We start from the raw sequence: 13,781 nt of genomic DNA, 5'->3' as shown, positions 1-13,781 counted from the left end.
AGGATTGATGACGTCCAGGGGAGCTAAATCACAGAGAATCTTTACATCTGGGCTGAGAAGTTTGTCTTGATTTAGGCGTTGGGAAGCCATTGCCGCTTTCTCAGCAGGACATTGGTGGGGTCGGATTTGGCCATGATGTTGATGAATGAATTAGGAGGAAGAAAACAGGCAAGATGGCCAGAAGGAGGGTGTTGGCATAACTCCCCTCCCTCCCTGTTCCTCCAGCCATTTTCATCCTTCCCTCTCATCACTGCCCACGACAGCGCTGACATGGTGACCCAGGGACCCTAGGGCTGGACAGCAGCTGCAGGTCTCCTGGGGCCCCAGCCAGCTCCTCTCTGGCTTGGCGGAGGCTGGCTGCTCAGGGCTGCGACCATGACCTGGGCTGGGCTGGATTTCTCCTCCACCGTCACTTTTGCTAATGAGAAGCAGTTGTGCTTGCCTCGAACACGTAAGAGGTGGACAGAGAGAACCCTGGGCGGCCCCTTCCTTGCTTCTGCGTGCCTCCCAGCCTCCCTGGGTCTCCTTCCTCATCAGCTTCCAGCCACCACCTCCCCTTCTCTCCTGCTGGACGACTGTCCAGGTAGACTTACCTGACCTCAACTCTGCCTGTTCTTTCTGGCTCCCTTTGGGTTTCCAGGGCAGGAAAGCTGCCTGGGGTGGGTTGGGGGTTCGCCAAGTGCCTGCAAGCCCATTGCTGGGGTCCTTCTCACAGCCTCCTCCTGCTCTCTACACCTTTTTCTTCTCTTTCTCCCTACTGTCAGGTAAAGGGCTGGGGCCACAGGGACGCTGAGGTCCTGGTTCTCGTGTGATTTTTCTCTTTCACTCTTCCTTTCTGTGTGTTTCCCTCTCCACCTCAGCTTCTCAAGGGCCCAAGGCCCTCCTTAGCTGAATAGGACAGGTCCTGTCCTCTTCTCATCATGTAACCAAATCCCTCTTATCTTCTGAGACCCCGTATCCTCCAGAAAGCCTGCTGTGACCACCGCACCTTGTCATTGTTCCAGAAAAGCTGGTTGGGCCCAGGCCCAATGCCCCCAGGTAGCAAGGCAGCCCAGCCTGATATCCTGCCTTTGAGTCTTTGTGGCTTGTCTGGCTGGTTCTCTCAGGATAGGGGCTTGGGGGCGGAGTGCAGATGGGAGTGGGAACAGTGGAGAGGGGAGGAGTAGACATTCATTCTAGTGTTTTCCCTACTGGAAGCATCCAGATACCTAGTTTCAGGAAGGCCAGGGAAAGAGGCCCAGAGCTGTTCTCTGGCTCACTTCTTCTAGCGCTTCCCAGACTCAGGCACCCCCTTCCCCTAGATCCATTAACCCTTAAACCTCAGTCACAAAGGCTCTTTGTGGCCACATCCAGGGCTCTGAGCTTTCAGTAGCTCTCTCTCCAGGGTGTGAGATACACCTCCCTGCTCAGCCCTCTGCTCTTCCCAAGCTCAGGCGCTGCGAGGGCCCAGGGGTAAGTGCTGGTCCAGACTCTCTCTCCACTTGTCCCCTCCCCCAAAAAGTGTGTCAGAGGCCACTGGGACTCTCAAGGACTTGCTCTTTCTTCTCTTTATTGAGGCCTTTTTTTTTTTATGGCAATACCGTTGATGGCGCACATATTCCAGGGTAATATGTTCAAGATTAGGCCGTACAATGAGGTTATGACTCCCTCCTGTGCGGCCCCCACCCAGGGGAGCTTGCCCTACATCTGGCCGGCGTGCGTCTGGCTCAGGCGAACAGCTGGCCAGATGTTGCATCCCTGTCAACCCAGGCCTGCAGCCTTGTCTGCTAGGGGCTGGAGCCGCACGCACACATGCACGCTCATACACAGACACATGCATGCACACACACACGCTCACACACAGACACATGCACGCACACACGCACCCTCACACACAGACACATGCACGCACACACGCACGCTCACACACAGACACATGCGCACATGGCCCACCCCACCCCCTCCATTTGGAGCACTGGAGCACTGAGGTCATCTGGCTCTCCACAGGGAGCTCGGCCTTGGTGCGATTATTCCTCCCCTCCAGCACCGTGGTAGGGCAGTGGTAGGGCAGGCAGGCTGTTGGGACACATCTGCAGGAGTATGTAAATATCAGGTTCCCTGCTTCTAGCCCAGACAGGCTGGTGGGAAGGACCCACTTGAAACCAGGCTCTGAGTCTGGAGCCTACCCCCACCCCACCCAGGGGCCAGCTGTTCTTAACAAGTTTCTTGTGCACTTGTTTTGAGATGCTCCGGGCCTTAAGCTCTCCCGTCTCATGCTGAGACTCCCCTCTGTACCCTTCGGCTGCCCACCCACCCCCATCCCACCTTGTCTCATCTTCCTTGTTTCCGCCTTTTGTAATCCACAGCGTGTGCAGTTTAAAGGTGCAGAGGCTGAGCTCTGGACCCTCAGATAACTGAGAGGTGACCTGCCAAATTTGTTTGCCCATTGGTGTTGGCAGAGGCCGGGCAGGGGGATGGAGGAGGGAAAGGAAAGTGGCATTTATTGGGTGCCAGCAATGTGTCAGGCACTGAGCTAGGTGCTTCAAATATATTATCTTGGTTAATCCTTGCAACCATCCTGCAAGGTAGTTATTATCATCTTTGTTTTACACATGAGGAAAGCGTGGCTCAGAAAGGTTAAATCTCTTGCCCAAGGTCACACGGCCGGGAAGAGACAGAGCCAGAATTCTAAACCTAGTGCATTTGACAACAAATCTTATGCCCTTATACCGTGCTGTCTCCCCGACAACTTTGCTGGTGAATGAATGCCTGTAGGCAGCTGCAGGTCCTCCTTCCTGGCCACTGTATTCTCTGGATGTTCCAGAGCTGAGACCCTGAGGCTGTGAGCTTTGGCCTTCCTGCCAGGCCAGGCAGGACTGCTGGGATAAGCCGGGGGGAGGGTGTGCACAAAGGGGATGCTGGGCTGAGGTTGCAGTGTTGTAACCAGTGGATTTTCTGCATGGTTGGTCAAGGGCACGGTGACTGAGGTCTCCGAAACAGAATTAAGAGTTGAGAAAACTGGGTGGTGTAGGATAAAAGGCAGGCAGATTGGCCAAGGAGGCATCTGTGGGGAACTTGGGAGCTTTCCACGGCTATGGGGCAGAAGGAACCTCATGAAAGGGAAAGAAGGGAGCCACAGAGCCCAGGCTGCTGCTGTCGCCTTATCATCCATCAGCTGTCCAAGGGGCTCCCAGCAGATGGCACATTCCAGTGGCACTCCCGGGACCCCTCTTCCTGACCACAGAATGTGACATCCTAGACAGGCAGCAAGGGGTGGACAGGCACCCTCCAGCCTGACCATGACTGACTAGGTCCCCATGGCAGCTCTAGTACTTGGCCCCTCTCTAGGCTTATAGAGCAGCAACATGGCCTCATCCCTACCTCACCTGATCCCAATACACAGACGTAGGCACACACGCACAAACTCCTTGCCTACCCACAGGCACACACAAATACTGTTCTGTGTCTTTGCCTGTCATTGTGGAGATGCAGCTGAAGCACAAAGAAGGAAAGTGACTTGTCCAAGGTCACATAGCCGGCAAATGTGTATTTTATCCTTCTCAGTCTGCATCCAGAGCTCGGCCCACCATAGGGAGGCAGCATGAGACAGTGGGAACAGCACCGGTTGGGGGAGTCATCCAGACTAGATTGAAAGCCCAGCTCTACCTCTTCTCTGTGCTGTGACTCAACATCTTGAACCCACCGTTTCTGCTTCAGTGAAATTCCAAGCTTCCAGTGAGGATGAGAGACAATGTAGCAGATGCTCAATAAATAGGAGCTGTGGCTGGCAGCTGCAGCCAGGACACTGGCTATGCTACTAGTTGGAGCGCAGCTAGGATGCTGGCTGGGATAGGCACTGAGATCCTGGGCTGGAATGGTGGCAGTGATCAAAGTGACGGTGACAATGATTTGGGAAGTGAACCCTGTTTGGGGGACAAAAGTGATCCATTCAGGTTAGTTCTCTCAGGAAATTCAGAGAGGAACTCCTTTCTCACCACTGGAAAAAAGGGCTCCATATGTGAGAGCCCTGAGGTTAGATGTGATCAGATGTCAGGTGCAGTGAGACTGTGTGGACCCTGGTTCAGTTCTGTCTGTGGAGAGTTTTTCCCCGGGAAGGGAGGCAGCTGTGAGTCTAGGCATCTGCAGGAGGAATGGTCAGCCTGGGGATGGCCGAGACTACCCCTTTTTTGGTTCCCCGGGAAAGAGCAGGTCACAGCACAGCCTTAGGACCGGCACCTTTTTAAAGAGGTGGGACTGGGAAGGTGCTCTTAGGTTTCAGTTCAAGGAGAGCCTTTAGCTCTCTCAGCATCAGGAATTGTCTACTTTGGAAGAAGCTAAATGTTCTCCAGATGGCGCATCATACCCCTGGGTGTGGGGGAAGTCTTAGAGCCTCTAGTGCTGCATTTCAGTTTCCCAGGGATGGGCAAACCATCCAGCTCTCCCCTGGAGTGGGTCAGGAAGGTCCAGCCAGTCAGGGATGGGCCAGTGTTGACCATCTGTGTCCCTGCCATTGGGAGTTCGTTCTCTGCTATGTGGCTCACTCCAGCTGACCTTTTGGGGGGCAAGTTAGAAGTGTTGAAACAGCCTGGCTCAAAGGTGGCTCTATCCTGGGGAGCCAGAAATTCTTTTTCTACTAATAGTCCTTTGAAATAATCCTTTTAATCAGGTTTCCCCTAGGAAGAGCCTGGGACACCACTCTCAACACATTTGCACTGGTCTCTTTGTCACAGATGGGCCAGTCCTAGCAGCAATTTACAATTTAGACAGAGGCAGAAGCCATGCAGAGAATATGGCAATTCTAGCTGTCCTTTGGGAGACCTTACCCTCTGACCAGCCCCCTGCCCTGGCTTTGAAGGTGTCTGTTACTTCCTTTTTGTTAGTCTCCAAAACCAAAGTGGGCAGGGCTTGTGTAGAGGAAGCTGGTGAATATGAACGCCTACCTGTGGCCAGATACCCAGCAGGGTCTCATGTGGAAGCAACCACCTATGTGAAAACCTGAGAGATGTGACTTTTGAGGCCTTGAGGAAAGCTCTTTGCACTAAATAGCAGCCACACTGGGGTCATTCCTTAGCCTAAGATGTTCTTCTTATGTAACATGTCAATTCCCTAGTTAAAATAAAACAGAGAGAGAAATATCATAGAAGTCTGGTAAGACAGGCTAACATGTTTATAATAATGATCTTTAGGTGGTACGAGTTCTAATGATTGCCTTATTTGTACTTATCTATGAATTATCTTTTATAAAAGAAAAAATGTAATGTGATCTTTCTTTAAGGGGAATTTGCATTAAGACATCAGTCAATTGTGCTTCAATGTAAATTAGCTCTGGGTCTTTTCCTAAGAACAGGATGTGCTAGAGGGAGGGAGATCACCTCTGAATCCTTAAACCTAATATAGCGTATCACACCTGGTACATAGCAGGACCATCAGATGTCTGTGGAATTAATTTACTGATTGATTTTTAAGAACTGACAGGTGGAAATGATAGAAATTTGGTAGAAGAAAGACTGGGCCTCCTGAAGACCTTTTGATATGCAGCGTAAACAGCTTCTTTTCCTCTTAAAGGGAAAAAAGAGAAAGGAGACCATTTCTATGATGGTCAAATTAGTCCTGTCAGTTTGGTTCCTCACTGAAATGCCTACAGTATGGACCTTTGGGGAAACCTATTGATAGAGACTTGAGTGATCTGGCCTTGGGAGCCTCTGGGTCATCAAGACTCAAAGACCTTGACAGTTAACAGCAAATTGCTGCCCTTGGCTGTTGAGCTGACCTGTGCCGAGGGAATCTTGACTCTAGCCTCTTGTCTTATCCCCCAAGTCCAATCTGCAATCAAGTTCTAGAAATTTTCTCTCCTAAATATCTCTCAGTCGTACCAGTTCTCTTCATCCTCATTGTCACCACCCTTATCTCACCTGGAATTACTGCAACAGTCTTTCTTCTATTCTCCAGGCTTCTGCCAAAGTAAATCTTAATATGCAAATATAACCTTAACATTATACTGCTTAAAACCATTCAGTAGCTTTCCATAGCACTCAGAATAAAGTCCAGACTTCTTGGTATGCAGGTTTGCAATGAAGATTAGAGACAGCATAGCAGGTACTCAAAAAATGGGAGCTACTACTGGCAGCAATGGCTGGGATATTGGCTATGGTAGTAGTTGGAATGTAGCTAGGATGCTGGCTGGCATAGGGGCTGAGATGCTGGACTAGAATGGTGGCAGTGATAATCAAAGTGATGGGAACAATGATTTGTGAAGTGGACCTGTTTTGGAGACAAGAATGTTCCATTCGGGTTAGTTCTCTCAGGAAGTCCAGAGCTGAACTTCTTTCGCACCACTGGAATGAAGGGGCTCCATATGCGGGAGCCCTGAGGTTGGATGTGACCGGATGTCAGGTGCAGTGAGACTGTGTGGACCCTGGTTCAATTCTGACTGTTCAGTTTCCCCAGGAAAGGAGCCTGCTGCCTGGTCTGGTATGGTCCAGTAAGCTAGATTTTGTACATTGGGTGGGGCGAGGGGGTGGGGAACAGTCTTATCGAGATATAATTCACATACCACACAATTCACTCATGTAAAGTGTACAGTTCAGTGGTCTTTAATATATTCATGGAGTGGTGCAACCATCACTACAATCAATTTTAGAGCATTTTCATCACTTCAAAAAGAAACCCCGTACTCTGTAGCCTCCTATCACCCCTAGCCATAGGCAACTACTAATCAGCTTTCTGTCTCTATAAATTTGCCTATTCTGGACATTTCATATACATGATATACATGGAAGTATACAATATGTGGTCTTTTATGACTGGTTTTTTTCACTTAGCATAATGTTTTCAAAGTTCATCCATGTTGTAAGTGTATCGGTACTACATTCCTTTTTATTGCCAAATAATATTCCAGTGTATGTAAATATGTGTGTGTATATATATATATATATATATATATACACACACACCACATTTATCCATTCATCAGTTGATGGACACTTGGGTTATTTCTACTTTTGGCTATTATGAATAATACTTCTATGAACATTTGTGTGTAAGTTTTTGTATGGACAGATGTTTTTATTTCTCTTGGGTGTATATTTACACCTGGGACAGGGATTGCTGGGCCATATGTTAACTCTGAGCTTAACCTTTTGAGGAACTGCCAGACTGTTTTCCAAAGCAGCTGTACCATTTTACTTTCCTAGCAGCAGTGTATGAGAGTTCCAGTTTGTCTACATTTTCACCAACACTGTTATTACCTGTCTTTTATTCTAGCCATCCTAGTGGACGTGAAGTGATGTTTTATGTTTGTTTTTTTATGTAGAGCTCTTTATTAGATTAACTTGATATGACTGTTAACACAAATTATAACTCATTACATTTAAATTCGTGGTCTGTAATAGTGCCAGATTTAAAGAAATAAACACGTGGATATGGGGCATTACCTTTTTCATTAATTCCTGACTGGTATCAGTCTCTACTTAATTTAAACTTTAACATTGAGCCTCTTAGCATGAAAAGTCCTTCCGGGAACATACACTTTATTACTTTGGGACTTTAGACTTAGGCATCAGAAGTCCTCAGGGGCAGCAGAGGTTGTCACACATAAATAAAGGGTTGGTATTGATATTCCAAAAGTCTCCTCAGCTTTCACTGATATACTTGTAGCTGGGTTCTGCTTCTTTGAAACCCAAATTCCCATTCATCCTCCCCCATTTTAGACTGTCCTGCCACTTGTCAGTGATGGCTTTTTAAAACAATTGTGACTAAAAACGCATAACAGAATTTACCATCTTAACCATTTTTAAGTGTACAGTTCAGATTTACATTGATGTGAAATAGATCTCCAGAACATTTTCATCTTGCAGACCTGAAACTCTGTACACATTAAACAACTTCCATTCTCCCCTACCCACCAGCCCCTGGTAACCACTGTTCCACTTTCTGTTTATATGAATTAGACTACTCTAGGTACCTCTTAAGTGGAATCATACAGTATTAGTCTTTTTATGACTGGCTTATTCCGCTTAGCATAATGTCCTCAAGGTATCCATGTTGTAGCATGTGTCAGAATTTCCTTCCTTTTTAAGGCTGAATAATATTCCATTGTGTGTATATACCACATTTTTATTTATCGATTCATCCATTGATGGACATTTGGGTTGCTTCCACCTCTTGGCTATTGTGAAAAGTGCTGCTGTGAACATGGGTGTGCAGATATCACCAGCAGTGAGACTGTTGGATCATACGGTAGTTCTAGTTTTAATTTTTTGAGGAACCATCATACTGTCTTCCACAGTGGTTGCACCATTTCACCAACACTTGTTATTTTCTGTTTTTTTTTGGAAAGTAGCCATCCTAATGGGTGTGAGGTGACATGTTGTGATTTTGATTTGCATTTCTCTGATGTTTAGTGATGTTGGGAATCTTTTCATATGTTTGTTGGCCATTTGCATATCATCTTTAGAGAAATGCCCATTCAAGTTCTTTGTCCTTTTTTTTTTTTTTTTTTTGCGGTACGCGGGCCTTTCACTGTTGTGGCCTCTCCCGTTGCGGAGCACAGGCTCCGGACGCACAGGCTCAGCGGCCATGGCTCACGGGCCCAGCCGCTCTGCGGCATGTGGGATCTTCCCGGACCGGGGCACGAACCCGTGTCCCCTGCATCGGCAGGCAGACTCTCAACCACTGCGCCACCAGGGAAGCTCTCTTTGTCCATTTTTTAATCAGGTTGATTTTTTTTGTTGTTGAGTTGTAGGAGTTCTTTGAATATTTTGGGTATTAATTCTTTATCAAATATACGATTTGCAAGTATTTTCTCCCATTCCGTATTTTGCCTTTTTATTCCATTAATTGTGTCCCTTAATGATCAGAAATTTTAAAGTTTGGTGTAGTCCCATTTGTCTATTTTTGCTTTTGTTGCCTATGTCCTACCCAAGTGTCTCATGGTTTTGATTTGCATTTCCTTAATGACTAATGATGCTGAACATCTTTTCATGTACTTACTGGCTATTGGTATATCTTCTTTGGCAAAATGGCTATTCAAGTCTTTTGCCCATTTTTTAATCAGGTTTTGTTGAGTTGTCCTTTGCCCATTTAAATTTTTTTTTTTAATTATTGAGCTGTAAGCATTCTTTATATATTTGGGGAGTATTGCCATCTTGACAATATTAAGTCTTCTGAATTATGAGCATAAGGTGTATTTCATTTTATTTAGATCTTCTTTATTTCAACAAGGTATTTTGTAATTTTGAGAGTTTGTTTTGTACTTCATTTGTTAAATTTATTTCTACATATTTTATTCTTTTTGATGCTATTTTAAATGAAATTTTCTTAATTTCATTTTTTGATTGTTCATTCAAGTGTATAGAAATACTATATATTTTTATAATATTATAATATGATATGATATATATTTTATTATTCTTACAAATATAAGGTATATATTTCTTGTATCATGTAACCTTGCTGAACTCATTTATTCTAATAGTTTTTCTTTTTTTTAGTGAATTCCGTAGAATTTTCTATATAAAAGATAATGTCATCTGTAAATAGAGATAGTTTTACTATTTCCTTTCCAATCTGGATGCCTTTTATTTAATTTTCTTATCTATACATTTGTTGAAAAAATCAAAGAACAATATTTGTGACATGTGAAAATTTTATGAAATTCACATTTTAGTGCCCATAAATAAAATGTCTTTGGAATGTACAGCCATGCCCATTTGTTTACATATTGTCTATGGCTGTTTTTACACTTCAATAGCAGAGTTGAGTAGCTGCAATGAAGACTACATATGATGCTGTCATCACTTTGCTCCGTTACTTGTAACTTGACAGTGTTTCAAGTGACATGTGTGTCACTGTTCTGTGGCATTTTATTTTTTATTATCAGTTCACACTCAGGTCAAAATGAGAAAAGAAAAGTAGACTTTGTCATAATTTTGAGGCCACAGTGAACTGTGGATTATTTTGTTATCAAATTAAATGACAAAGAATTATTTACTGTGCAACGACATTGTAGCTATGCTAAAAGAATACAGTATACGTCAACATTACCAAACAAATTTTCATCACAATAGTCCTAATTCACAGGAAAGCAATGGTTAAAAAAATTAGGAAATTTAAAGTGGAATATCTCATTATAGCAGAATTCCTCACAAAAATAAAAAATGAAAATCAGGCTACAACGAAAGTAAGTTTCCAAGTGCCTCATTTGTTAGCAAAGCAAGGAAAACTGTTTACAAATGGGGAGTTAATTAAATTGTGTTTGATTGTAGCAACTGAAGAATGTGTCCAGAGCAAATAAACTCAAAGACTATTAGCCTTTCAGCGAAAACAGTCATTGGGCTTCCCTGGTGGCGCAGTGGTTGAGAGTCTGCCTGCCGATGCAGGGGACACGGGTTTGTGCCCCAGTCTGGGAAGATCCCACATGCCGCAGAGCGGCTAGGCCCGTGAGCCATGGCCGCTGAGCCTGTGCGTCCAGAGCCTGTGCTGTGCAACGGGAGAGGCCACAACAGTGAGAGGCCCACGTACCACAAATAAAAAACAACAACAACAAAAAAAAACAGTCATTCAAAGAGCTTAGGACATTAGGAACAATGTAAATAGTAAACTAAAAGACAAGGCAAATGATTTCAAGTGGTTTTCCTTGGCTCTGGATGAGTTGATAGATGTTAATGATACTGGCCAGTTATTGTTTATTCAAGGAATGGATGCCAAGTGTGAAGTGACTGAAGAATTAGCCTCTAAATGTAGTCTGCATAGAGCAACTATAGGTGAGAATAGTTGAGAAAACACTAATTCAGTACAACCTGAAGTGGAATCCACTAAGATGTGTTATAACTAATGATGGCAAAAAATATGTGTAAAACAGAAAAAGCCTTACTTAAGCAAATTTACAAAACTTGTTAAAATGGAAAAGCTGTTTAAAGCATATCATTTTTCATTGTATTCATTGGCAGGTACTTTGAGGAAAACATTTTAATCTATCATGTGCTGTTCAACCAGTAGTGACGACAGTGAGCTTTCTATCTCTCTATATATAGATATAGATCTAGATATAAAATATATACACTCTTGGGAACTTAACTATTGATATTTCTATGAATTTCTGTCAGAAATAAGAGCTGAATATGTTAACTTCTCCTACTATACAGCATTTTGATGGCTTAAGAGTAGTAAAGTTTTACTGTGATTTTTTTGAGCTCAGAGCTGAGATAGAAATTTTTCTGAATAAGAAAAACTGCCCTCTACCACTCAAACCATGAATGGCTTTGGATAACTTTTGCTGCAGACTTGATATTTATTAATGAATAAAACCTAAAATTAGAAAGCAAAATAATGCTTATTTGTGAAATTTATATTGTGGTAAAATAATCTCAACTACAACTTATGTTGTTTGAATCACATGTAATGTCAAGCTGCTTTATATACTTCCCACACTGTCAGAAGTTGAAACAAGAAGCAGGAGCTCCATTCCCACAGACATTTGCAGTGGAGTATTTTCTGAGCTCAAACTATAGTTCCATCTGTGTTTTTTCCAACGTTGATGCAAGTGCAAAGGAAATTTCCATATTTCAAAATTAATTTAAATGTGCAATTGAGGAGCTTCCACCTAACTTTCAATTGGAAGTGATTAATCTGCAATGTAATAATAGGCTAAAAGGCAAATATCAAGAGAAGAATCTGATAGTATTCTATAAATACCTTCCAAGTGATGAATATACTCAATTAAAATCACATGCTCATGGATTGATAGCAATATCTGTTAGTACTTATGTGTGTGAAAAGACATTTTCAAAGCTGAAATACATAAAATTTCATTACAGATCGGCATTAACAGGTGAACATTTGCAATCAATTTTCATGATAGGGAACACTAACTTTGCATTCTAATTAAGTGCCATGTTATTCCTCCCCCCCTAAAAAAAATTCCATTATTCTCATTAGTAGACCTGTATTATAAAATGTTATACTCTATTATTATATTTTGAATTTCATCAATAAAATTGTGGAAATTAATTTTTTCTCTTCTCATATAAGTACCTACAATATATCCTTGATTTTCCTCTTGGCTCACAAGGTCTAAAATATTTACTATCTGGCCCTTTATGGAAAAAGTTTCCTGACCTCTAGCTTACATGATGAAAACCTGGCTGCTACCTGTTTACCTAATTCACATTTTCTTTCTTTTCTTGGGATCTTTGCACATGTTATTCCCTCTGCCTGGAATGCTTTTCCTCTTCTTCCCCACTTCCTTGTTGTCCTTCAGGTCTTAGCTTAGGTATAACTTTTTCAAGGTATAACTTAGGTATAACTTTTTCAAGGAAGTGTTTTCCAACACTGCCGCCCCCCACACCAATGTGAGATAGATATCCCTTCTGTGAAATTTCACAGCATCCTGTACCTCTCCTGCATCAGTAATCTTTTTAAAAATGTACATGGCAGAAAGTCAAAGAATTCATGATAAACAATAAAGCCTCCTGCCTATCTCAGACTCAGGCACTGATTCTTCTTCCTAGAGGCTATCACTATTACATTTTCCTGGGTATCTTCTAGAGATATTTTCTGCCTATATGAGACATATATATATGTTTGCTATCATTTGTGGGGGAAAAAAGAATACTATATACGTAGTTCTGCACCTAGTTTTTTTTTTTCCCACCTACATTGGAGTGGAAACTTTGGTAGCGTTACCTCATACTTTTTTAAAACTAGACATAGAATTTACATACAATAAATTTCACTAATTTTAAGGGTACAAGTCTATGAGTTTTGACAAATGTATACAGCCATGTAAAACACTGCCACTATCATCTTATAGAACATTTCCATTACCCCAAAAAGTTTCCTCATGCCCCTGGCAATCACTGACTTGCTTTCTGTCACTGCAGTTTTTGGTTTCTTTTTTCCCTTGTAATTGATTTCTAGTCTCATACTGTTGTGACCAGAAAAGATGCTTGGGGCTTCCCTGGTGGCGCAGTGGTTGAGAGTCTGCCTGCCGATGCAGGGGACACGGGTTCGTGCCCCAGTCCGGGAAGATCCCACATGCCGCAGAGTAGCTGGGCCCATGAGCCATGGCCACTGAGCCTACACCTCCGGAGCCTGTGCTCCGCAACGGGAGAGGCCACGGTGGTGAGAGGCCCGCATACCACAAAAAAAAAAAAAAGAAAAGATGCTTGATATAATTTTAGTCTTCTTAAATGTATTGAGACTTGTTTTGTGGCCTAGTTTGTGATCTGTTGCTGTTCAGTGGATTGTTCCATGAATGTTAATTAGGATTGTTGGGGTTTTGTTCTAGTGGATAGTTATTTCCAATGTTTTGCTGTTAAGATTATCAATGAACATTATTAATTCCTATAAATGAAAATTGCTTCAAAGGTTATGTGCATTTAAATTTTTGATAGCTTTAACCAATGTCCCTCCATATAGCTTATACCAATTTACATCCCACAAGCAACGTATGAGAGCTATCATAGCACCTATTACATGGCTTGTTTCACACACAAGAATCATCATTCATCACTGTACTCCCAGCACCTGATACAAGGCCTACAAACTTTGTCTCCCCCTACCTTGCTGACCTTCAAAATGACTTAACTGTACTTGGCCCATTGGACTTTTCTTTTATTTTTGGCCGCGTTGGGTCTTCGTTGCTGCACGTGGGCTTTCTCTAGCTGCGGCAAGCGGGGGCTGTTCTTCCTTGCGGTGTGTGGGCTTCTCATTGCGGTGGCATCTCTTGTTGCAGAGCATGGGCTCTAGGCACATGGGCTTCAGTAGTTGTGGCTTGCGGGCTCTAGAGCGCAGGCTCAGTA

Source organism: Tursiops truncatus, chromosome 3, assembly GCF_011762595.2.
Source record: "Tursiops truncatus isolate mTurTru1 chromosome 3, mTurTru1.mat.Y, whole genome shotgun sequence".
In the NCBI taxonomy this organism is placed as follows: Eukaryota; Metazoa; Chordata; class Mammalia; order Artiodactyla; family Delphinidae; genus Tursiops; species Tursiops truncatus.
This window is presented reverse-complemented; position numbering follows the sequence as displayed.